The 27,070-nt window shown below is 36.3% G+C and overlaps 3 pseudogenes; 1 reads left to right on the plus strand and 2 right to left on the minus strand.

Moving 5' to 3' along the window:
* Positions 1-8,072: 8,072 nt before the first annotated feature.
* On the minus strand, positions 8,073-12,338 carry LOC148728592 (uncharacterized; annotated as a pseudogene).
* Positions 12,339-15,056: 2,718 nt separating this feature from the next.
* LOC148728593 (uncharacterized) lies at positions 15,057-16,324 on the plus strand (annotated as a pseudogene).
* An 8,389-nt stretch (positions 16,325-24,713) lies between these two features.
* LOC148728594 (uncharacterized) lies at positions 24,714-26,025 on the minus strand (annotated as a pseudogene).
* Positions 26,026-27,070: the final 1,045 nt, after the last annotated feature.

The following is a 27,070-nucleotide window of genomic DNA, read 5'->3' on the forward strand; positions in this document are numbered from 1 at the left end:
GACTGACTGATTGATTGACCTGCGAATTGACTGGCTGACTGACTAATTGATTGACCCGCTGATTGACTGGTTAGGTGACTGATTGACAGGTGGGGAACTGACTGCTTGACTGGTGTGGTGACTGATGGCTTTACTTGCTGAATAACTGACTGACTTGCTGATTTACTGGCTGACCGACTTACTAATTGCTTGACCTGGTGATTGACTGGTTGACTGACAGTTTGACAGGTAGGGTGACTGATGGCTTGACTGGTATGGTGAGTGACTGGTCGACTGATTGTCTGACTGACTGGTCGACTGACTGGTCAACTGACTCGCTTATTGGCTGCTTGACTGACTCAATGCTTGACTCGATGTCTGGGTGACTGTCAGACAGTTAGTTGGCAAGTCAGTTAATTATTCAGTCACCCAGCAGGTTCGTCAAACAGGGAGTTAACCGGTCAGTCAGTCAGTCAGTCAGTCAAAAAGTCCATCAACTAGTCAGTCAACCAGTTAGTCACCATTGAGTGAGTCAGTCAAACAGTTAATCAACCAGGCAATGAAATAGTCAGTCAGCCAGCCGGTCACTAGTCATGAAGTTAGTCATTAGTGAGTTTACGATGCTGTGATTGTAGAAGACGCCACATTCTGTCTTGGTGGTCACCTCGGGCCTGACGGCTAGTTTGTAAAATAGTTTACGTTCGATTCCAATCACGACGACCCGGCGAATCCCATTGGCGGGAAAATCTCAGTCAGCCTTGGCTTTCCCCTAATACTTTGGATAACTTTGCTAATGCCACTTTTCAGGCTGGTAGTGCTTTGCAGAATTTTTTTGGTTTTGTGGACGGAACGGTGAGGCCTGTTTCTCGACCGGAAAAAATCAGAGTTCTGTACAATGCCAACAAAAAGTTCACGCCATTAAATTTCAGTCCGTCGCGGTTCCAAATCGTCTGGTAGCTAACTTGTTTGACCCTGTGGAGGGAAAAAGACATGACAGTTCTATGTTAGCTGAATCTAATCTATATAACTAACTGGTGCAATATGCTGTTAACAGAAATGGAGGCCCATTATGTATTTATGGTGATCCCGCCTATCCCCATCGTCCACAACTGCAAGGTCCTTTTAAGGGAGCAAGGATGACACAGAATGAGAAGGACTGGAATAGCCTCCGGTGCTCTGAGTAGTGTGAGGGTAGCTGTAGAATGGATTTTCAAGGACAATCAATTACTTTAAATTCTTAGACTTCAAAAAGAATTTAAAAGTTCAACTCAGCGCAGTGGGGAAAATGTACATTGTTTGTACTTTACTTCACAATGCTAGTGCTCGGTGCTGCTTATATGGTTGAACAACTTCTGAATATTTTGATGTTCATCCACCAACTCTCCAAGACTATTTTTTGTAAATCGGTCAACATTCATGCAACATAGCTCAAGCTGTCAGATCATTTTAACTGAGGCTCTGTAGGTGGCAACTTTTCATGTTGACAAATATTGACTGTTAAATTTTTAACCCAAATAAGTTGCGTTGATTGCTATGTGTTTAAGGTAAGTGACAGGCAAATGGACAGCATCTACTGTTGGCACACAACTTTTATTCTGAACATTTACAAATGATAGAAAATAATAAAACTATACCACTGTATTAAAGAGCTTGCATTGATTGAAAAGAGAATGTTTGGTCTTTTGAAATGCCTACTAGTCTGGCATGCATGCGAAAATAATTTTAAAGAAAATGAGCTTAATAATGCTTGCAGAACATTATTTCTAACATAAAATCAATCATTTTGTAATTTTAGTTACCTTGCAAAATGAATTAGTCCGAAAGTAAAAGTGATCAAAACAAAAGACTAAGTACTCACGCTCTCGTCGCAAAGTGAAGCCTCACGTTCTCGCGCTTTGGACTTCGGGACAACGGCAAGTCACAACGTGTTGTACATGCGCAGTGAGGACTGCAAAGAAATTTCACGTTTCCGGTTGCAGTCGCGAGGCCGGCGACGTCTGTTCCTTAAGGTGCCTAAGAACGGGCTGCGAGTGACTCCGGGTGCTCTAGTTTGTTAAAGATATATGCAAACTTACTATTTTCACGGTTAAGTATACGATAGCACAAAAAGTCAGTGGCAATGTTCTTGAGGTCTTTCAGGTGAAAATAAAATACTCAGTAAACCAGGCTGACTCGAAATAGCTTTATTTAATTCGCTTGAATTGGCTTGCCTCACCACCTCTTGACAAAGTCATGATCAGCAACAATGACGGTGAGACCTTCAAGTGTAATGGTGTTTATACGTGTCAAAGAAGTCGAAAAGTGATTTCATTCTATTGTGAACCAACACAGAATTGGAATGCCCTTAAGCTTGCCCCTAAACGTTATGTTACCGCAAAAGAAAAATATATTAAGTCGCCTGTCTCATGTGTACCTCTTTCCAAAAGCGAACGAGTTTCTCGCCTTAAGGGACTAGGATGGCAAGGAATAGCAAAGATTGGAGTGGAATTAAGCCAAAATTTTAGTCAACGATCGTATTAGTCAAATTAAAATGCGTGTCTTTGTCTTTAAAACCACAGTGATTCGGGTCGCTCATTTTGGTATGCAAAATTAGCAAGGTTTTGATCAGCGATCGTCCTAGTTAAAGTAGAATGCGTTTTCTTGTCTGGAAAGAAAATAGGTTTTTGTTGAAAGAAATGAGAGAGGATGGCAAAGAAGGGAAAAGTTTACAGCAGATTTCAAAGCAAGGTTATTATCAGGAATCGTAGTAGTCAAAGTAGAATTCTTCGAGGTTTCGTAATTCTGTGGCCGCCACAGCTGTCAAGGGTACAGCCTTGGCGTTTCAAGACGTAAGGCATGTCCATTGTGGTAACAGTTTTTCGTATGGCACGATGGGCGTAGATCACACCATCACGAATATCTTTTCCCGAAAAAATTGTACGGACTCCTCGGATCTTTTCGTACAAATGCCCTGAAATGCATTTAACAACGCCCTGTCCGTCGGATTCCTGGCTTGGTGATTCCATGGACATTGTGTCGTAGAATATTTTTAGGACTTAAGATTACAACCCGCAGTTAGGTCCTGACCAATTGAACAAATTGAAAGCGAGTCCATTTAAACAAACGCGATGAGTTAAGTTGGGATCGGCTTGGTTTCCTGGGCATTTTTCTGAAACTTCAAGAATATCAAAAACATTGCCGTTAATTTGATTTGGCTCTCCTTTGTTCGACGGTGGAAATTATCAGATTGCATATGTCTCTAACAAATAAACGCACCCCGACACATTTGCAGCCTCTTCTTGTTAAGAGCCGTGAATCAGTTCTTTGAGGCTCCTTTATTTCTTTAGCCACCGGAACCATAAAGGGTGCAGCCTTGGCGTTTCAAGGCTTAGAGCACATCCATGACGGCCTCAGTGGGAGAGTAAATGAATTATGAGATATATCACAACTTTTGTTAAGAAACACCCAAACCTGACCCCAACTAAGGCAATCGTTTAGTTCTTAATTAAGGATATCTATGACATTTGACGGCTAACATTAGCTTACAGTAGCATAGTGGTGGGGGTGTTTAGACCATCAATCCTAGGGCCTAAAGATCTAAAATAATCCGTGAAAAATATATAACTCTAATCTGTAAAACTGATCTGTAAGCTGATATGACAAATCCAAAAATCCAGAAATTTGTAAACTTCATGGAAAAATTAAAATCATAAAACACAGACTCAAAATGGCTTCTTCTTAATCTTGTTTTCAAATTAAAATGCTTAAAATTTTTAAATTTTATTTATAGTATAAGAGATGTGTGATTATGATATTCATTTAGCATTACTTGATGATGATAGACGTTATTGTGCTTTTTGTGATAGAACTATCAAAGAAAATGAAATTGTTGAAGAGAAATGTTGTGAGAATCAAAATGTGAAATTAAGAGATGCTTCATTTGTTTGTATTTATTATGGATTAGTTCATGGTTATAATTTAGAAGATTGCAAGTTCATTGATTTTTATAACAATATGTATAAATTCCGAAAAAAATCAGTCTATATCAGAAAATACCATATAGAAAAAGTTATTTATGAAATTGATGATCAATGTAGAATTCAAATATCTCGGAATGATATAAATAAAATCATTAAAGTCTTTGATCTTATCAAAGAAATAGAACCTCAAATAAAAAGTGGAAGAAAACGGATAATATCAATGAACAACAAACATATGAAACATATATCAATGAAGTTTATCATTGGTATGCTAATTTATATGATGAATTTATCACCAAATGAAATCAAAGTTCCGAAATCGAAGAAGACTATTAAACAATATAATAAGTATTGGGTTCCAAAAAAAAAATCTTATTGGAGATGAAATTAATTCAATCCTTAATCAGAAAATTTAGAATCATATTTTTTAGAAGATTTGTCTGCTAATGGTGGGCACATGTCTATTATCAATTCATCAATGACTTTGACATAATTTAAAAACACATGCTCATCAAATTGAAGCCCTCTCAAACATGACCTCAATTCAGTTAATATCTTTTCATAGGATATGAAAGCAAACTTGCACATCTGGGTATGTTTCTTATAATTCTCTAATTCCAAGAAGGTTTATAATACTATTCCGGATCCAGACACAATACTAAGGATAATTGGGTTTAGTGTTACACCACCAATGATGGTTCCAGTAGCAACTACTCCAACGGATGTTACTTGACCAATGATATGTTTCCTTTTCATTATTTTATGCATTATTTTAAATGTCAAATATTTCTTGTGATAGAATTTATATAGATTTTTAATTAATCGATTTGGTCCTCAGTTAGTTTGTCTGATATGTGATTCTAATTGAATATACTTCTTTGTTCCATATATATTTAGATATATTAATCTAGTTTCGCCATAATGAAATAACCATAATTCGGCTTTCCATCTAATTCTATACTTGAGGCACTTGCATCAACTTTTAAAGTTGTGTTATTTTGAAAGTATAAATTAATGGTGAATGTTTGATTAGTCCAACCTTTAGTTGTTATAATTGGCATTTTTATATGATTAGTACCTGTGAATTCATTTTTATTCAATTTAAAATTTAAAATTCCAGCTATTGGAGAATTGAAACCATCACTGACTGTTATTGTGTATAATCCAGCATTTTTTATGATTATACCAGTTTTATCTTTTGGATCGACTGTGAAATCTGAATCAGAAGTTTGATGTACTTTGTTGGTGTGGTCTGCGGAAGCATTAGCATACCATAATACTTGTGAGGAGTTATTATGAGCTAATAAACCTCTATACCATATTTTTGTTGTTGTTTCATCTACATAATACTTTGTGGCTGGGCTAGTTGGTATGTTTGCTTGACGAATCATTAGTGGTGCATTGAAATGTATAAAACCATTATGAACTATACTATACAATTTATCCCAGACATCTTTAACTGGTAAGTCATTGTCACAACCTTTAGAACCGTAAACGACAACCCAAATATCTAAGTTCTCATCATATACCTGACCTGATTTGTTTTTCATAACAATGTCAACCATCAAATAATTAGGTGTTGTATCAGTCCATTTTGTCATATGAACAATACTTCTAACATGGTTTTAAAATCGAGTAATCAATTGTCTCGAGAATGTCTCGACAGAGCTTGTAGCACTTAAACTTAATGTATTGTGATCGATCTTATTTGATTTCCACCATAATTCAGTAGCAACTGTATATTCTGCTTTCACGGCACTGTACATGTTAATTCCAAACCGTGATGAATAATAACCTTTATTAGTGTCCAAATTAAGCTTGAATGGTTTTACACGATTACTAAATTCATGAAAGTCACCATTATCAGTCAGTTTTTTCCCAGAGATGTCATCTTCATCACTGAATTGGCCGGGATCATACATAATATACCTGAGATTATTACTCAGTCGCCTGCTAACACCACGAGTAATATGGTCATCAACGTATTCTTTGCTAATGGCCTCATTGTCGTCGCTGAAACTGGTTGGCATGTCGACAAATGTTCTTTTTCTCACTTGTAATGGTCTTAGATAGGATGCATTAGAGATATCATAACGCCTTCGTTGATTTATATCCAAATGTATCGTTCTTCTTTTAACTTGTTGTTCTCTTTCATCATTAAGAGTGAAAAAAAATATCATTTTATTCATGATATCTCTCATGGTTCTTAATGATGCAATACTGATACTTTGGTTGATTTCTGATTCATGGTTGAAAGCAATAGCATTATAAACATAGTTTCCATTATTTTTTATATTGAATAATTTGTTGCCATTCATATTAAGATCACAAGTTATAGCGTGTGTACCATCCAAAAGCATAACAGTATTTTTATCAGGTTTTTTTTAGCTATTTCTGTATTGAATGTTATGTCAAGCTTTCCACTTAGTTCATTAAGCATAGTGCTTAAACGAGCTTTCTTAACAAGTTCAGCTTGTAATTTTTTATCATCTACAACAGCAGTGCCATTTAATGGTTGATCTGAAATGCCTGTTATTTGTCTGTCAGCACCGTGAACACTAGTGAAATTTAAAGCCTTTTCGATATTACCACCTTGTTTTTTGTTTAGATAATCAGTGAGATCGGTTTCGCTATGGGGTATTTTTGCAATTTCGTCATCAACATATTTTTTTGGTTCAACAATCGTCATCGGTTGGATCGTCAACATGTTTGATTTGTTTGTCTCTTGCGTTGAATTGAACTGGAGGTGGGATAGTTTGAATCTGTGTTGGTTTGATACTACAGATATCGATTTGTGAAAGATCATTGATGGTTTTTTGCAAAGTTTGATATGATAAATATTTTGAAAGAGTGAAATATTCTTTCAGACTCAGAGCGGGATGCTGATTAATATGAGATGATGATAAAGTAGAATGAGATTTGTTTTCAAATTGAGTATTTTGGGCGTGACTTTCACTCTCTTTTGGTACCATCTCCGAGGCTGTTGTATCATCAACGTATTTCCATAGTGGATACGCGATTTCAAGATCATTTATCATAAGCACAAATAACCATGGGCTCAATTTTGTGCCCTGTGGTACACCGGAGGGCACAGATCCCCACTCCAAAGAGCACTCCGCAGCCAGCTTAATTTTTTGTAATCTATCAGAAAGAAAATCAACTATCCAATTGGTAATACTAACTGGCAATTTACACTTAGTACGCAACTTTCTAATGAGAATTTCATGGTCGATAAAATCAAAGGCCTTTCGATAATCAAATAAGATTGTTCTTATGGTAGCGCAATTTCCATCAGTGTTAATAGACCAATTATGTAACATGCTAATTAAGGCCATAGTCGTGGAGGAATTTGGTATTGCCCCGTATTGGCTGTCGCCAATGATACTCATAACTGCTGGTTTGACGTAGTCGTCCACAATAAACCTTTCTGCGACCTTAGAAATGCAGGGAGTAAGCGAGATAGGTCTTAGGCCTTTTTCAGTACCTTTACTGATTTCTTTTTGGGCAGGGGTGTCACGTCAGCCAACTTCCACATTCTAGGTAAGTGCTGCTCGGAGTAGGAGGCATTAAGGATTTCCGTCACTGGGAAAGCTACTGCATCTGAATATTCCTTCAGTAGCCAATTGGGAATTCTATCAGGCCCACACGCTTTCCCAGGGTTAAGGCGAGACAAAACCTTCTGAACATGTTGTTCACTCACGCGCAGGATCTCTGGTGTTGTATTCGCCTCCATGGGGAGAAACTCTAGTGGGGTTGGCAGCCTGTACTCCTCCAGCGGTTCTTATAACGCGGCACTGATGGTGTTGGCCTTTTCTTTTAACGACAATTCTGAAAAACCTTCCACGTCAATCTGGCTCAAAAGGTCGCCATTTTTTCTTTTTGAGCCGCCCAGACGCTTTACTTCGTCCCACCATTTCTTTGGGGCTTCTTGTCTCAAAGTCTGAATTCTCACTTCATAATATTTAGCTCTGCATGCCTTTCTTTCCCATTTAACCAGATTTCGGAAGAACTTTAATTGGGAAGAGTCGGCGCCATATGATTTGAACGCTTTTTGTCTTTTCAGTATCATTGACTTCAGCTTATGGTCAATCCAAGAAGCGTCCGCACTACAGGTGCGAATTTCTTTCTCAGAGATCAGAATATCAAGCCCTGTATGTACAGCAGTGTGGAAAATCTCCCACTTTTCCTAGCAACTATCCGTAGGAGCGAACAATAAGGCCAATCAATAGAGGTTAGATATCTTCCCAAGGCAGCCTTGTTACTCTCACGTAAGTCACGCCTTTTAACGACGTGCTTTCTGTTTACATCACGTTTACCATCTTTTGGCGACACAACAACAGCGTTGTGATCCGACAACTCGAATGGAGGGTAGGCTTGTGGCGGACTATAGCATTCTTGCATGTTAGTGAGCACCAAGTCTAATATGGCATCCTTCCGGGTCTGAACTTTAACTATTTGCTGGAGACGAAAGTGATTCAGCAAGCCCTTAATATCCAAGCGGTTGAAATCCCCTGTGACGACCAATCCACAGTTAGGATATCGCGTCTCCGCTAGGGCGAGGGACTGGAACAAATGCTCCCGGACAGATGTCCCATCGACCCTGGGGGGTGATAGATCACTGCCGCGATTATGCAGGAAAACCCCCGGGGGAGGCGGTTTGGTCTTAGATGGAGCCACAATGTCTCATGATTATCGCAGCACTTTAATCGTTCGGTTGTTTATATTTGCACCGTTTTTCTTGAATATAGGCACACACACCACCTTGTTCTAGTGTCTTCCTGTCCTCACGCACAATAGCAAACCCGGGGATGTCAGCAACGGTGTCCAATACAGAGTCCTTTGGCCAGGTTTCCGTAACGAACGCAAGGTTGATATGATTACTTTACTTTACTTTAATCATTTTCTCAACAAGCTTAACATATATACAAGGCTGAGGGGAAGGCCAAGAAACAGGAAAGGGTTCCCTTACAAAAGGCCACCCAAAAAAGAAAAACACTACACATACCTATATATATTTGTAATAATATAATAATAATAATAGCAATAATAATAATAATAATAAGTTAGATTAATTCAGTGTCTAACTGGTATAAATAAGCCTTACAAAGACTCTTAAAATCAGAAAGAGACTCAGACTTTCTGACATGCACAGGTAAACAATTCCAGGCTTTAACTGTTCTATGGAAATAGGAATATTTTAGCATGTTTGTTCTCGCATATTGAGTTTTAAATGACAAATCAGCATTTTTTCTGGAAATAATAAAACTAGATAAGTTAATATTTAAAAGTCCCTTTAAACATTTGTAAAAGAAGATCAAGTCAATAGAGTCCTTCTAAACTTAAGGGTTAGAAGATGGAGAGATTTCAACCGCTCCATGTAAGATCTTCCTTTGATCATGAGTCGCGTGGCTCGTCTCTGAACGCTTTCAATCATGTCCTGCAAAAAGGCTTGGTGAGGGGACCAGATTTCACAAGCGTATTCAAGGTGAGGCCGCACAAGGTGTATGTAATGCTTGCGAATCACAGCAGACTGTGTCTGATTTCCACATGTCCGATCGTCCGGGTGAGTGTAGTCCTGAGAAGGACTGTTGTCGGTGGCAGTGACTGACGTTTCGACAACCTGTGCGGAAGTCATCATCAGAGTCAAGTGAATGATTGTTGTCAGTAGAATGTTCTTATTCCAGTTCGTGTGAAATGATCGGTTGGTTTTGCCGTGATGTTATTGGCTGTAAGACTCAAGTGACGTAAGTCGGTCATGATTGGTCTGTTTCGGTCTGTCGGTAAAGCTAGGTTGTTCTTTTTCGGTCGTTTGTGATGTTCATGCCGTGAATGAGTCGTTTGTATGGGGCGGGTAGTTGTTGACATCTGTTTAGGGGAGTCTGTTCTAAGTTAGTAAACCAGCTTTCCAGAGTTAGTCGTTGAAAATAGTCAGTGCTGTAGGTTAGGCATTGCGCAGAGTCCCAGTCAATGTTGTGGTTGGTAAGTCGATGGTGTTCAGCAATGTGATTGCTGACATCACCTTTCCTCGTCGCCCGTCTGTGTTCAGTCAGTCTTGTTGTGAGGTTTCTGCCAGTCTCACCGATGTAGGAGGCTTGGCAGTCGGAACAATTGATCTTATAAATCGTTCCCTGTCTGTTCCTCGGTTCGTCTTTGTCTTTAACGTTGGTTAGTAACTGACGTAGTGTGGTGATGGGTTTGTGGGCGACGCGGATATTGAAGGGTAGTAAGATGCGCGAGATGTTTTCAGACATGCCTGTTATGTACGGTATGGTTGCTGTAGTCGTAGGGGTTGCGGTGTCGTTTGTTTCGGTAGTGGTAGTGGGTCGGTGAGTGTTTCGTCGGATGAAGTCGTTGTTGTAGTTGTTCTTCGTAAAAACACGGTGAAGGTATTTGTTCTCGTCGGATAAGCTGTCTGTCGAGTCACATACTAGTTGTGCGCGTCGTGTTAGAGTTCTGATAGTTGTGGCTTTGTGTGATGTAGGGTTGTAGTATGACTCGTCTAGTAATCTGTCGGTGTGTGTCGGTTTCCTGTAAACTCTCGTTCGTAATGAGTTGTCGTTGTGGCTTACCAGGCAGTCTAGAAAAGGAAGTTTGCCATTTTCTTCGACTTCTCTGGTAAACTGTATGTCAGTGTTTTGTTCGTTAAGGTGGTTGTGGAATGCGTCAATTTCGTCGTGTCGAACGGCGGTGAATGTGTCGTCAACGTAACGTAACCAAAGCGGTATCGTTTGTCGGCAAGTCGAAAGGGCGCGTTCCTCGATGTTCTGCATCACAATTTCTGCTATAACAACAGAAACTGGAGACCCCATGGCAGTGCCGTGTAACTGTTTGTAGTGTTTACCGTTGTACTGAAAGTAAGTAGACGTTAGGCAAATGTTTAGCAAGTCCATGATGTCGTCTGTCGGTAGCGGTAGTGGGTCGGTAGATTTTCGGATTGCAGTCTCAGTGCATTGTAATGCTAATTGAAGTGGAATACTTGTGAACAGTGATTTCACATCAAATGACACTAGTTTGTAGTCGTCAGGTATCTGAACAGTCTTGGTAGCGTTAATGAAGTCTTCAGTGGATTGTAGTTTATGTCTGGATTTGTCGGTTAGCGGTTGTAGTATTGTCGTCAGGTACTTGGATAGTTGGTATGTGGGAGAGCCACAGAAAGAAACAATAGGTCGCATCGGGAAACCAGGTTTGTGTAGTTTCGGCAAACCGTAGAGTTTCGGTGGCTGTGATACCGAGCACCTCAGTCGATAGTATCGTTGGGTGTCAAAGGCGTTCGTTTTCTTGAGTGTCAGTAGTTTACTGTTGAGTTTACGTTGAAGGGCAGGAGTTGGGTCACCAACTCCTGCCCTTAGCTTTACCGACAGACCGAAACAGACCAATCACGACCGACTTACGTCACTTGAGTCTTACAGCCAATAACATCATGGCAAAACCAACCGATCATTTCACACGAACTGGAATAAGAACATTCTACTGACAACAATCATTCACTTGACTCTGATGATGACTTCCGCACAGGTTGTCGAAACATCAGTCACTGCCACCGACAACAGTCCTTCTCAGGACTACACTCACCCGGACGATCAGACTACACCTTCACATGTTACCCCCGGGTTCAAACCATTTACTGCATTCCACATGTCCGTTTACGCGTGATAAACGACTACGTGTGATAAACTCGCTAACTTCATCCATTTTGGGGGCTAAAGACATGACATTCGCTAACATGATCTTAGGAACTTTGGATGACCATTCAGTACTGGCTGCTCTGTTTTCCTTGGTACAATCTATAACAATGCAGTTGTTTGTATTGCTACTTGGAAAGGTGTCATTTTGAATATTTAATATGTTCGCCGGTTGGTTATGTAAATGAGGTTTCCTGTGAAGGATTAAGTTCCTGGCAAAGAAATCCCCATTAAAGTTCGGAAGTTGCTGAATCTTGTGAGTTCCATTCCCCCAAGCAAATCCCAATCTGCCTTTGTCTGCGCTGTCCTGCTCTTGTCCCTCGACGTGTAGGTCTTTGCTGTGTTATTCCCAGATCAGATATGTTGCGCCATAACTCACGACCGAGCGGCTTCTTCGTCGTTGAAGATAAAATGGCATTCAGTGCAGCTCTTGAATAAAATATCGCCGTGTAACTAGAGGCATATATTATAAAAATCTCCTTGTGATTAAAGTGGTGCTCTTTGTCGTTTCGAGGAAGTTACTTTGAAGAAAGTTCGCTTAGAATCACGGAGCAGGAAAAAACGCGTGCTGCCTGTCAGGCGCCTCGTCACCAATCATATCATACTTACCATCATCAGTTAATTTAAATCCAACACCAGGTATTCCTCTTTCTCCTGATGATGATGAATCACTTCCGTAAATGTCTCTGAAATCTTTGAACCCGTTTTGATAACTCATTGTATATTTATAGAACGAATTATATATAATATAATTCGTTCATTAAATTTTTTTGCAACAATTTTTTTGGCTTGTCAGTGTATAAAAATGAATAGTCACCGAGTGTTGCTGATTTATATTTATCTATTCGAACGAGATGTTCTTTTGCATATCATACTTCTTTCATTTTTACTAGGGAAATCATATATGCAAAAATGGCTACAATTCATTCTTATATCTTTTGGTGTTCCGAGATAACTCTGGCTTAAATAAACGACTGAGCAGTTTTTATGTCTTCCTTCAATAAAATATTCAATTAATGCTTTTTGGTTTTTATCATAAACAAAGTCATCAAATATAACAATTTTCTGCGAATCATCATGAATTTCAGATACTGGAATAATTGCATCGTTACTTACTTCAATAGCAGGATAACCAATGTATTTGGATATTGGTTCTAGGTTTCTTATTAAATATTGATATTTACTATGTTCGAGGTTTTTGCAATATAGAAATATTTTGTGGAAATATAATAGCTCATTAATCATATGAACTAATAAGTTAGTTTTACCAGAACCACTTGGGCCACATATCAACATACGAAAATAATCTTTAGGCATATATTCATGTCCTTTTACTTGTTTGAAATCATTTTCAAATTCTTTAACATTGTACTCAGGTATTTTCATAATATATATTCATTTAGATTAATCCAACCAATATATATGAGTTTATTGAAGTGAAAAGAATTTGCTGAAAATAAAACCAATGTTCGTAATAAAATAAACAGTGTACGTAATGAAATCTATGAAAACAACATCGAACATGAAGCAAGTGGACAAACATATTCAGAGTTATTCGAACCAATAACTGATAAATTAGGTGAATTAATGGAAAACAACACACTACTGATAAGAAAAAGACAAAAGAGAAATTAAAGGTCAAGTTCCTGATTATGGGATTCAAGCTGAAGATGATGTTCCAGACATGAACCTAGGTGATCTTTTTGATGAACCAGTTTTACCACAAAATGATAAACAAACTGTGCCTAAACCTCCATCATATGAAGAGACATTTCCAGAGTTTTATGTTGATCCACAATACTTACCTGAAAAGCCTCCTGAATATTATGAAGATGAAGTTCCAGATAATGAAATAGAAGATGAGGATATTGAAAGATATATTCTAAACAAACTTAATATTCAAGATCATGAAAATGTTGAAAAGACTCTTAATCAAGAAACAATGAATCAGCAAACAAAAATGCAATATCTTCGTAAAATTATCAAAGACGCAAAAAAAGAAGACCACAATTAAATGGTCAAAAAGCACAATCAACGATAAAATTAAAAAAGGTGATATATCTTCTGCAGAAAAACAATTAAGAAATAAACAAATAGATGATTCGAGAGTAGTATTGAATCAGTATACAAGTCATTATGAAAATAAACTCAAAACAAAATTTGGAAAAGGTTTGAAAGGAGGAAATATTGTATTTTTCAATGATCCAAAATATCTTTTAAATCAACTTCAACTTATAATCAGCGAAATGATAGCTGGTAATACAAGTATGAAAATGAGAAACACAGGCTAAGCTATTTTAGACACTTCTCAGGTTAAAAATAATCAACAAAAAACAATACAATGAAATTGTAAAGAATTACTTTAGAATTTAATATATCCATATTATATAATGGAAAAAGAAATTGTTCTAACATCTTTCAACAATAAATATAGAAAAAACAAACCATCAGATTTTACAACTCAATTTATCAAGCCTATGCATCTTGAAGATAATGTCAATTACGTTGTCGGTCTCAATAGAATCATAAGCATGACTTTTACATGGCATAATGTTAAAAGTTCACTAAACAATCAGAATATAAAATACAGCAAAGATAATGGCTTAACTTACACTGAAATCACTTTTCCAACTGGTGTTTGGACTTATAAGAATTTTGATGAATATATCAAATCTTAAACTGAGATCAGTATGGACAATTTTCCAATAATATTACGATTTGATCCAATACTTTTCAGAGTTGAAGTAACACTGGCTCAAAATTAGAAACTCGATCTGCGAGATGGAAATTTTAATGATCTTGTCGGTTTCAATAGAGTAGTTTTAAGTTCTGGAACTCATATCAGTCCAAATATCCCTAATTTATCGCAAGACGCTGAGATGGTGAATATACATTGTGATCTCGTCAATGAGAGCATAGTTGATGGTAAAGAAAGAGATATAATATACAGCTTTGGCATAACTTTACTTAAACTATCATATAGTTTCTCCAAAGAACCAAGAAGAATTTCTTATATTCCTGTCAACAAAAAGAGAATATCAAGTATTCGTATCTATTTCACAGATGGCAAACGAAGAATGCTTAATTTAAATGGTGCAGATAGAGCTTTTTCATTGATATTGAAACCGATAAATTAATATAATCAATAAATATAATGAGATCAATTGAATTGAAGAAGATCTATCATTCAAAATTAGGTCGTTTTGTTTACAAACATAAAGGTTCTGGTCTGACATTTGACAATTTGATGAGACCAATGAAAGCTTTAACATCAACTGTATTTAAAAATGTTGCCAAACCATTTGCAAAAAAGGCCCTTGATGCAGGTGTTTCACATGCTGGAGAACGTCTTGGAAACTCTGTTTCTCAAAAATCTGGTCATTATATAATGAAAAAATTGCATGGAAAAAATTAGAAAATAATGATTTATAATTAAATGGCATTCAGAACCAGCGAATTTTTAGAACGAAATGAAATGACAAGATTTCAACCAGATGAAGTTATTCGCTTACCAGCCAATGATCAGGCGCAATCTAAAAGTGGTTATAAATTCAACATCAACGACCGAAGCAGTTTTTTTTTTATTGGCATAATGCTTATTTTGAGGTCCAATGCCAGCTTCAAAAGCTTGCTGATGGTACTGCTTATGGAGCAGATCGTGCGACAGTGGTCAACGGTTCTCATTCATTTATCAATCAGATGACTATCAAAAGTGGAGGTAAAATCGTTTATGACACTGATAATCTTAACAAAGTAGCGAATTTGAAAAATTTAGTTGAATACAGTGATGATTACTCAAGAAGTGTTGCAAAAAATAGTTTTTGGTACCCTGACACAGACCATAGAATAGCTAATGCACAGCAAAACCTTGGATTTGAATCAAGACGTTTGTTGACCACTGGAAACAATAATGTTAACGTAAATATCTCTCTCAACCATTATTCATTTTTCGTAGAGCTTGAGGATCGAATGTTACCACCAATGCAATTACAATTCACATTAAATATTTCAAGTGACGCAGATCTGATTTTGAAATCAGCTGCAGCCGATGATGGTCGTGTTGTTATCAATCGTTTCAATCTATGGGTTCCAAGATTGACTCCTAAAGCCATTCTTTATCAAAAGTTTCTGTCAAACTTTAATAAAGTCAATAGATAGAATTATAAACAAGAAATGTTTCAACAATCACCTACCACAAGATTGTCTGGATTTTTTCAGATAAGCCTGACAATTGATAATGTAAAGCATGTTTTTGTGTTTCTTCAACGTCAAAAAAATAATAATCAAGACACAAATCCTTATGAATATGACACTTTTAATGTTAACGCTGATCGAGGAGGTGGATCTCATCTTTTGACTTGTCATATAGAATATGGAGCTTATGCATTCTATCCTGAAGTGGAATATGATAGCGACTCCAAAATGAGAATATTTGACGAATTGATGAAATACGCAATGCGGTAGAATGATTACAATTCAGGAACACAACTTAATATAAAGAATTTCGAAGAACTTTTCGGAGTTATTTATTTCGATCTGACTGCCCAACCTGAAAAAGCTACAAATGTTCCTAAAAAACTTATTTTAAGATACAAACTTAATGCACAAGGAGCTGCTGATAGTGCTTTTACAGTGAATGCTGTTGTACTGTATGAAAAAGAATTGATCATAAACCAAGTCGGAAATGAATTGTTGATCGTTTAAATCATATGTATTTTATGATTATTCAAAATTATATAACATATAATGTAAGGCATGACGACAAATTTATTAAAAATCGACAATAAACTATCGCCGAATCAAAAAAAGAATCTAAGTAGAGCTATCATAAAAGAGAATCAATCACACTCCGATTGTCAGCAAATGCTTTATCAGGTAATGACACACTTCCTGTTCCTCAAACTGTTGCTAAACGGTTCGACAAACATCGTAGATTAAAAAAGGCATGGATATAAAACTTTCTAAATCAAATATCAGAAATCAAATTGGAGGCAGTCTAACAAGCGTTCTCAGTTTGGCAAGACCTCTGTTGCCAACTGTTGGAAAAACATTAGGACCTTCTGCTTTGGGAGGATTAGCTTCAGAAGGTGCATCTCAGTTAGTCAAAGCAATCTCTGGAAAAGGTGTTCAATCAGGTGGATTTCTAATTAAACCGAATATGGTTTTAAAACTGATACCATACATAAATATGTTGACTTCAAAACAAGCACAAGATTTCTACAAAAGCTTAGCGAATAAATCAGATTTTTTTATAAAACCAACAGAAACTCAAAAAGGAGGTGCCCTTGGGGCTATTCTTGCTTCAATTGGTATACCATTGGCTATTTATTTGGTTAAGAATATAGTTGGAAAAGGTTCTCCACAATTAGGTGCTCGAAGATCTGATGGTTGGGGTTCTTACATACCTCCTCCATTCATTGGTAATTGGCCTGATGGTCAAATTGGTAGAGGTAAAAAAAAAACATAAAAAAAGGACAAGGCCTAATTCTAGGACGAAACAGTCCGTTCAAATCAATTCCAATATTAGGAGACATATTGTAAAACCAAAATTTCATAAAAGAGTTCCTATGACAAATTTTGATCTCAAATGGTGTGAATATCTAAAAATACCAATTAATGATGTTTTAAGCAGAGATAAGAAAATACCGCATAATTGTAAACAAGCTCTTTTCATTTACAATCTTCATCCATCATACATGTCTGGTTCACATTGGGTAACAAATTTTGTTAAAAACAATGTGATTAATTATTTCGATTCATTTGGAATGCCTCCTTTTCAAGAATTGGTTAATCATGCTAAAAATGAAAATTTAACTCTTTTAAATCAAGGCAATCAAATTCAAAACATTAAAACATCAACTTGTGGTTACTTTTGTTTGTATTTCTTGACTGAAATGACAAAAGGAAAATCATATCAAGATCTTTTTAAAGTGTTTGATATAAATAACACAATCAAAAACGAAAAATTCATTGAAAAATATTTCAGGAGATTAATATAATTTATATATATGAAGACTTATTGCGTGAAGCAGAGGAAACAAACAGAATGTGTTCCATGAAGTGAAAGATATGAACCAGCTAAAAATGGCACAATGATGTTAAAATGCACTTGTTCTGAATGTGGTATAACCAAAACTAAATTCGTTAAAAATAACAGTGGAGGAACTTTATTTGGTAGTAATTGTCGTTCTAATCTTGGAAATGATGTGTTGAGTAAAGTTGTTAACTTACACAAACGTTATAAACGTTCTATCTAATTTATATATATGAAGTCTTATTGTGTTACGCAGAAAAAAGTTACAGAATGTGTTTCAGGTATTGAAAGATATGAACCAGCCAAAAACGGTAGAATTATGTTAAAATGCAGTTGTTCTGAATGTGGTATAACTAAAAAAAAGTTTGTCAAACCAAGAAAACAAGGATCTGGTATTGTTAGTTCAGCGGCAGATATGGCATTAGAAGGTTTCATTCAACATGGAATACCTTGTATGGGACGTAAACTTGTAAACACTGGTAGATATTATGCCTCTGAAGCAATGCGTGATAAGGGATTACAGAAAAAAGCAATTGATTATGGTTTGAAAAAACTGAATCCAATTATTCACAGTGTTGGAAGTCAAGTTTTAGATCAATTATCAACCAAAATCAGACCTAAAAAAAAATGGTGGTTCTATTTATCCTTCAGAATGGTATCCAAAGGAAATGTATTCTCCTCAAGGTGTTCATGATCCAACTAATCTACTTTACAAAGGAGGTAAAATCGATATTCATAAAGCAATTGGTAAATTACCTAAACCAAAAGCTGGATGGACACCTGGAAAATATAAATACCTTGGACCGTACAATCCTTTTGATAAACAATTATAATACGATAAAAACACTGGTGAAGGATTAAAATGAAATGTTCAACCACACAACAAAGTTGATGAAATTGCCGCTTATCATGATATATGTTATGATATGGGTAAGATAAAGGTGATTGTGATCGAAAGATGGTAGAACAATTAGATGAGATACCTTATGGAGAGATGCCAAAAATGGGTCAAGTAGCAAGAAACATAATCAATAAAAAACAAAAACTAGGTCTTGGTGTATAAAAAAAAGGAAAAAGCCGTCGAGTGAAGTAAATTGGAAAGTGAAATTAGCAGATGAGTTACATAAACCAATCACGCGTAACTTTACTCGGCGGCGTATAATCGTAAATCACATTGATGAAATTTGGGCAGCAGACTTAGTTGAAATGCAGAAATTCAGTGAGTGGAACAAAGGTTATCGATATCTTCTTATGGTTATTGATGTATTCAGTAAATATGGTTGGATTGAACCCTTAAGAGATGAAAAGGGTGAACCATAAGCCAAGCATTTAAAACCAATTTCAAAGAACGAAGAAAGCCAGAGTTCTTGTGGACTGACAAAGGTAAAGAATTATATAATAAACATGTTGAAGAATTGTTGAATAAAAATAATGTTCAATTATATTCAACTGAAAATGAAGAGAAATCATCTATTGTTGAGCGTTGGAATAGAACGATTAAAAACAAAATGTGGAAACAATTTACTATCCAAGGTAACATTCAATATCTCAGCATTTTACCAAAAATACTAAGTCAATACAATAATACAAAACACAATTCAATCGAAATGACTCCTGTCGAAGCATCTGAGGAAAAAATTAAGGAATGGTTTATTTCAACCTGTATGGTGATATCAATTCATTTAAACAAAAACCTAAATATAAATTCGGTGATAAGGTTCGAATATCAAAATATAAAAGACAGTTCTTTGATAAAGGTTATACACCGAATTAAACAGAAGAGATATTCATTATTGACAAGATAAAATATACAAACCCAATCACCTATCAATTAAAAGATTTAAATAATGAAGAAATTAAGTTTCTATGAGCCTGAATTATTTAAAACTAAACAAGAAATATTTAGAATTGACAAAGTTGTAAAGAGAGATTACAAAAATAAAAAAGCTCTGGTTAAATGGAAAGGTTATGATGATGATTTCAATAGTTGGATTCCTCTAAAAGGTTTACAAGCTAATTAAAATATCTATTGATGGAAATGATTTCCCGTAATTTCAATAATTCACAAATTGGATCACTTCGAGTTCTAATTGATGAAAAAAGTAATCCTTGGTTTGTTGAAAAAGATTTTTGTGAGATTTTAGGGTATGAAAATACAAAGAAAGCATTGAAAACACATATTGATAAAGAAGATAAAGTCAAAAAATGGATTCTAAGACCAAATTCCTTGGGGTGCCCTTCAAGGGACCCCCAAGAAAATGAAGCAAAACGTGAGTTAATTTTAATTAATGAAATGGGTTTTTATGATTTACTGATAAAAAGCAAAAAAGAAGACGCTAAGCCGTTTCAAAAGTGGATAACGAAAGAAGTATTACCATCAATCAGAAAAACGGGTCGATATAAGATGTTCAATAAAGAAAACAACAATATGATCACGATAGAAAATGAGAAGTCACTTCATTATAAAGTTATTGATTTTATAAGAAACAATTGTAGCAACTTATGCCAAATCGTTCCTAGTTTAGGTTAATTACAACATAATACTTATAAACGATCTGATGCTTATAAAAAAGGATACACTTCTGGTCAACCTGATATTCTTTTATTTTGTAATCATCAAGAATTTAATGGTTTTGCCATTGAGCTGAAATCACCAACAAATAATTTTAAAGTGTCTGACAAACAAAAAGAAACTTTAGAAACCTATGCAAATATGAATATTAAAACTATCATATCATCGAATTATGATGAAATAATAAAAGAACTAGTTTTATTCTTCCAAAATGCTCGAATTCGATATAAACTATGCTACCAGAAGTTTAAAACAGAAGAAACAGAAACTCACAGGAAAATCATACATCGGATTTTAAAACGTGGAAATCAATAAAATCAATTATTCGGTTAAAATCATTGCTAATGATATAATTATCTTTATTCTCAACTTTTTTCCTGAATTCTATTTGTTCAGGTCTTAAAATAATCTATTTACCAGGTTTCTTTAATTCACAATAAATGATTTTTTCATTATTCAGAATAACGATTAAATCAGTGATACCTTTATGGTATACTTTTTGCATCTTTTTATTTCGTGAAACTAATTCTCCAAATGTGTGTATAATCAATACATTAGGATTATTTTCATGATATTGAAAAATAGATATCATCAAATCGTATTCACTTGTCATTATATGTATCTGCTGAATTATTTCATTCACCACAGTGAATGATATGACCAAAAGTTTGGATTATTTGGATGTTTATAAGTTAAATTACCTGATTTATCTTTAATTTTTTTCGCTGTGGCTCTATATCTTTTTCTTCTTTGTTTATCTTTATGAATTAAAAAATCTTTATATCTTTTATCACCAAAATCAATCTGTTTTCCATTTTCAAGTGTTACACGATATTTCTTATTCTTTTATCACTGTATTCTAAATCTTGTGCTCTATATAAATACTTGACTTTAGCTTTTAAACCCTTTAACAATTTTTCTGTCACCAAATAGACCGATTGCAAATAGGGCGACGATAGCTCCAAAGCGAAGCTTCTCGGTAGCAACGCCGTTGGTAAGGGCTGGCTGCGTCTGTTTTCAAGTACTTCGTGCCAGGTGGTACAAGGTTGGATTACACTTTCTTTAGACCTAGGCCTACATCCTGTGTTATTTTATGAGAGGTGAGTAATCGGAAAACAGTACCATCAAAGTAAAATCGGAAAACAGCACCATCAAATTAACGGAAGTTACAGTTTGGAAGGTACGTCTTAAATTATGTCATGATCGTTCGATTGTCTTCTTAGGATTGCTGAGTATACAGAACTGTTTCGTTTACAGAATGCATTTCATTCCATGTCGGCTTTTATACCTGATTAGTGGGTTCTTCCATGTTTAGAATTTGGTCCCAATACCATTACGAGTGATCTTCTGAGTGGTATACCATGCCAGATAACTGTTGCGTGCCGCTATGCTGTAAGAGTGGATATCGAGTAGGGCCGGACGGAGGAAAGATCACCTATCACAGCCTTCCAACGACAGATCCAAGAAGACTTAAGGTGCGCCTTTTAATCCCTGTTGATTTGAAAAACTTATCGTTACAGTAATTATCTGCTTGGTTTTGCTGTTGTTTTTAATACGTCCTATTTTCGTTTTAGGCTTGGCTAATAAAAATTCGACGGGATGTGTCCCCAACATTTAAGATCACAGAGCAAACTAAGATCTGTTTACTACATTTTAAGCTAATTGACTTCGTAAAAGCTTAGCAGGTCGCCGATATTTAATGGATGATGCCGTTCCCTCGATTTTCCCATGGTCTGCCGCATCTCCGAAGAGGAAGTCGCCACGTAAGCGGTCACGACATCCTTCTTCAGCAGCTGAGATGCCATCCTTCTGGTGCGTGAGTGAAGAAGACAACGATTCCCCCGCTTCTGATGAAATCAGCGATTTGCGGGCGCACATTGAGAAGCTAGAAGAGCAAATTAAGTCTCTACAGCAAGAAAATAAACATCTTTTGAAAAACGTCGACGAGCTACTCGAAAGAAAGTTTGGAATAACAAGATTTAAAGACTCTGATTTGGACATCAACTTTTTCACGGGATTTCCAAATTATAAAACTCTTCTGGCTTGCTACAATTTTTTAAAGCCAGGTGAGAATGGTGAGAACATTGTTTATGTTAACAGCGCAACAGAAGATTTAGAATTTTCAGCATCAGGTAATGTGGATGGGTCCCGGGAAAATAAACCGGGCAAGCGTTGAAAACTTAGTACCCTGGATGAGTTCTTTATGGTCCTTGTCGGAATGAGGTTTGTGTCATTTGAACTTGATTTGGCTCACAGATTCAATGTGCATGTTTCCACCATCAACAGGATCAATTTTTTGTACTTAAAATTTGGTTACCTCAAGATTTGGCCAGACAGAGAGACAATAGACAAGGCAATGCCCCAGTCATTCAAGAATAAATACCCCAGAACAAGAGTCATCATTGATGGAACAGAGATCAAGTGTCAGACCCCATCCTCTTTAGTTTTGCACTGTGAAACCTATTTCTCATACAAGAACCATACAATATTTAAAGGACTCATTGGTATTGCACCCAGCGGCCGCATAACATTTATTTCCCAACTCTATGCTGGCAGTATTTAAGACAGAGAGTTAACAGTTAGGTCAGGGTTACTTAACTTGCCTTTCTCTCAAGGTGATGTTGTGATGGCTGACAAGGGGTTTACCATTTCAGACCTTCTTTGAACCTATTGGTGTTGGCCTAAATATCCCCCCGTTTCTTGGTTTGCGAAGTCAACATACCCCTTCAGAAGTTACTGCCACTCAGGAAATAGCATTAGAGCAAATTCAAGTGGAGAGAGCCATGAAGGAAGTAAAGAGCTTCCAAATTTTTAAGAAAGTTTTTCAACTGTCTTTAGCTGGCAGTCTGAATCAAATGTGGACTGTTTGTGTCATGCTTACAAACATTCAAAATCCAATCATTTCTTAGCTAAAAAAAAGAGCCCTTTATTTAAGTTACTATAAATACTGACAAATTTACAGTAAACACTAGCGAGAAAAACACACAACGTTTCGATGACTCCACGTCATCATTCTCAAGTGAGAAGAGAATAAAAATGAATAGTTAATTTATACCGTACGAAGGTGGCAAACGTAAAAAGTTTAAAATATTTAAAATATTTAAATAAATAATTGCGCGTGTTGAATTTTACAGAAGATACGTGGATGACACGTTTGCTATTGTCACAAGTGTACCAGCGGCAGAAGATTTATTATCAACGCTAAATAACTGCCATCCGTCCATTCACTTCACCATGGAGCTAGCATCTGGAAACAAGTTACCTTTTGTCGGTATGGAAGTGCTCAAGAAAGGCTGTAAACTAGAAACTAGTGTTTATCGGAAACCAACAAACACAGGCCTATTGCTTCATCACCAGAGCCACGTCGATAAAAGGTACAAGAAATCACTACTTAAGACCATGTTGAATCGTGCATTCCGCCTGTCGTCCACATGGGAGTCCTTCAAATCTGAATGTGATCATCTAAAGATGATGTTTACAAACCTCAAGTATCCCGACCACCTCATCAATTCCACCATCTCTCACTTTGTCACCCCAGTTAGGTCGGAAAACCCTGGAGTGCAAGCTCAATTATCCGTCAACGAAAATGCTGTTCACCGAGTGGTTTTGCCTTTTAAAGATCAAAAGTCAGCTGACGCAGTGAAAAGGCAATTATCAGATCTAAGCAACAAAATCGATCACACCCTTCATCCCGTGTTCAAGAGTCGCAAAATCTGTGAAGATCTCAGAGTACGTGAGCCTAAACCTCCTATAGTTAGCCAACAATGCGTTGTATATAATTATAAATGTGATCTGTGTGATGCAGAGTACGTCGGGTACACCAGCCGGCATTTACATCAACTTATTAATGAGCACCGTAATTCGGCCATCGGCAAACGTCTAAAGAACGAGCACGGCCTACAAACCATCGGCGACCTGACCAAGCATTTCAACGTACTTAAGAAGTGCACCGGGAAACTGGACTGTTTAGTTCACGAAATGCTTTTCATAAAGAAGATGAAGCCCTCTTTGAACAAACAATCGGATTCCATACGCGCGAAACTATTTATTTAATAGTTTACACTTATGAACTCAACACGCGCAATTATTTATTTAAATGTTTTAAATATTTTAAACTTTTTACGTTTGCCACCTTCGTACGGTATAAATTAACTATTCATTTTTATTCTCTTCTCACTTGAAAATGATGACATGGAGTCATCGAAACGTTGTGTGTTTTTCTCGCTAGTGTTTATTCTTAAATGTCTAACAAAATCTAATGTCATTCAAATTTACAGACCTAAAATATTGGTAGTTGGTTTAACTCACTAAGTATCAGTTATCATTTTAAACTTGTCATCCACTGACACTGCTTGCTGATGTTGCCATGACAGTGACCATGGCAGTTGTTGGTACAGCACACACTCCAGCTGGCAAAGTGCTTAAAGAAAAACTGTTCTAATTTCAACAACATAGTGGCAAAAAAGTCTGGATCGAAGTAAATACATTCAATGATCATTCCCTGAAACGTATTCACTGATTCTCAAGGAATCATAAAATTGTTGATGTTCTGAAGGGCACTGTGTGACACTAAAGAGGGGAAAAACTAAAGATAGTGGGAAAGATGGATAAATTGTTGCAGGAGAACTGTCATTCTTACGTGGCCTGGAAAAGTCAACATAGTATGTAACTTTGAAGTTTCCTTCTGTGGGTACCAATTGAGGGGCAGGCATAACTCTGGTGGGTACGATTTCACCCTCAGTATTCATGTACAAACTGAGCCCAAAGCTCTTGTTCAAATTTTGCAAATGGGCTTTGAAATCTTCAATCTCTGTGTTGCTTGGGGCTGCCCTCGCTGCCAGATACAAAAAACAGGAAATGCCAGGTGAAGTTTATGCTGAAGTGCCCCCCCCCCCCACCTGACATGTGTAATTTGGGTTTCTTAACACCATGCCCATCAATGGTTCTGAGGAGATACTTTTCCCTCTTGGCTTATGCCACTGCTGGGGTAGGGAGGTGCAAACCAAATCATCAGGAATACACTTAGTTTTTGTAGAGTAGTAGTGAGAAACAAGATACATTAGGCCCACAGCATGATTACAAAATCCTAGAGACCCAGCTACACAGGTGCAAGGATATCATTAGGTTGTTCACTGGAAATTGCTAACCTTATTTTATACGGGGATTTAGTTTTCCGAAAGACTACGATAGCAAAGGACTCTTATCTAAAACGTCTTGCTTCCTTTGTGGAGCTTGACTAAAACATTGTGGAGGTATCCTTCAATAAAAAAATTCACACCACGCTCAAACGGTTTCATCACCATATAGTCGGGGGAATGTTGAATGTTTTTACCAGAGTTTCTAACATAATTCTAACAGAATTGTACGTGAATGGGTGAAGGTCGTCCAACATTTTACCCATTTCTTTCTCTGGGGGACAGAACTGGAATTTTTTTCATTCTCCCTGACAATTTCTGGATCATTCTTTTTAGTCTGAAGAGGAAAGGCTGCTTTCCCTTGCATTTGATCATCACTTTGCTTAACGCCTGTCGCTTATAAATTTTTTTGAAGCACCTCTTTCACTCTACAAAAGGAAGTGAAAATAGGACACCTATCTTAAATTTCTCCTCAGATATAAGGAAACGATAAAACGAACAAAGCTTTAAACAGGTTTGAAATTTATTTAAAGTAAGCTTGATTAAAATCTTAACTCAGTCTTCGCTTACTTTGCGACTAGTTGTGCTTTCACTATTTCACATTTTTGCTGCGGAGAAGTTCTTTAAGTTCATTTACATGCATCTTCTCCACAGGACTCTCCATGCTCTACTTTGAAGAGAAGCTAAAACAGAAAACACAGTCAAAATTGGTCAAAGTTGGTGTGGCATTTCAATAAAGCGTCGCGAATGTCTTGCGTTATCTACGCTTAAATATATGTATAACAATGAAAATGCAAACGTTGCTTAAATAAAAACATTGACCTTCACCTCTAAGATGTATTTTGCGACGAAATTAATCCTTGAACGGGCTTTCCTTTCGATTTCAGCAACCAATTTCTCAGTACAAAGGCTGCAAAATTACTTAGAAAACAGAGCTGGCCAGCCCTTAGCAACGGTTACTCCCGGAAAACCTTGCTTTGGTGTGATCGTGGCTAAATTTGCAATCGGTCTATTACTCATAAATATATATACTGAATAAAAAAAAGACAAATATTCAAATATCGCAAAAAGGCAAATATGAAAACAACAAACAAAGAATTTAGTAATGTCCATAAGCAAAAGTTGTCATTCCAACATCTGAAATATATCTTTTATCATCAAAACAACTTAATGAAACTTTATTTATTTCATAACTTCCGATTTGATGTTTTTCACTTCTTATGGTTTTCATCTTGTAATGTGTTTGTTCATTGTTAAATAGCACTTGCCTGTAATTCTCATGCTTAATATCTTTTTCGATAACTTTATTTTTAATTCCTTTAGCTGTACGTGAACTTTTATTGTCGTCTTTAACATAACTATTCATCTTTGATCTTAAACCAACAAATTCAGTTATAGGAACTCCACATGTTTCATCTTTAAATTTTCCAATTACTTTTTATTCTCATCACTGTAAATTTGGAGTCTTTTGAATAATCACTGTTCTCAAATATAAATCTATCCTTCCAAAGGTCTTGATAAACATCTTCAGCTTTGATTTCATATGTTAATGAATCTGTGTCTGTAAATAATAATTTTGCCTTGTCACCATATTTGCGTTTAATATATCTATAATGAAATTCATACATCAATGTTTTTGAAAGATCTAAAATACACATTCCAACGTAAGCTGGCCTGTTTAAAGTCAATGTTTCTTTGATCTTATTAAC

This window comes from Stylophora pistillata, chromosome 6 (assembly GCF_964205215.1).
Source record: "Stylophora pistillata chromosome 6, jaStyPist1.2, whole genome shotgun sequence".
Taxonomy (NCBI): Eukaryota; Metazoa; Cnidaria; class Anthozoa; order Scleractinia; family Pocilloporidae; genus Stylophora; species Stylophora pistillata.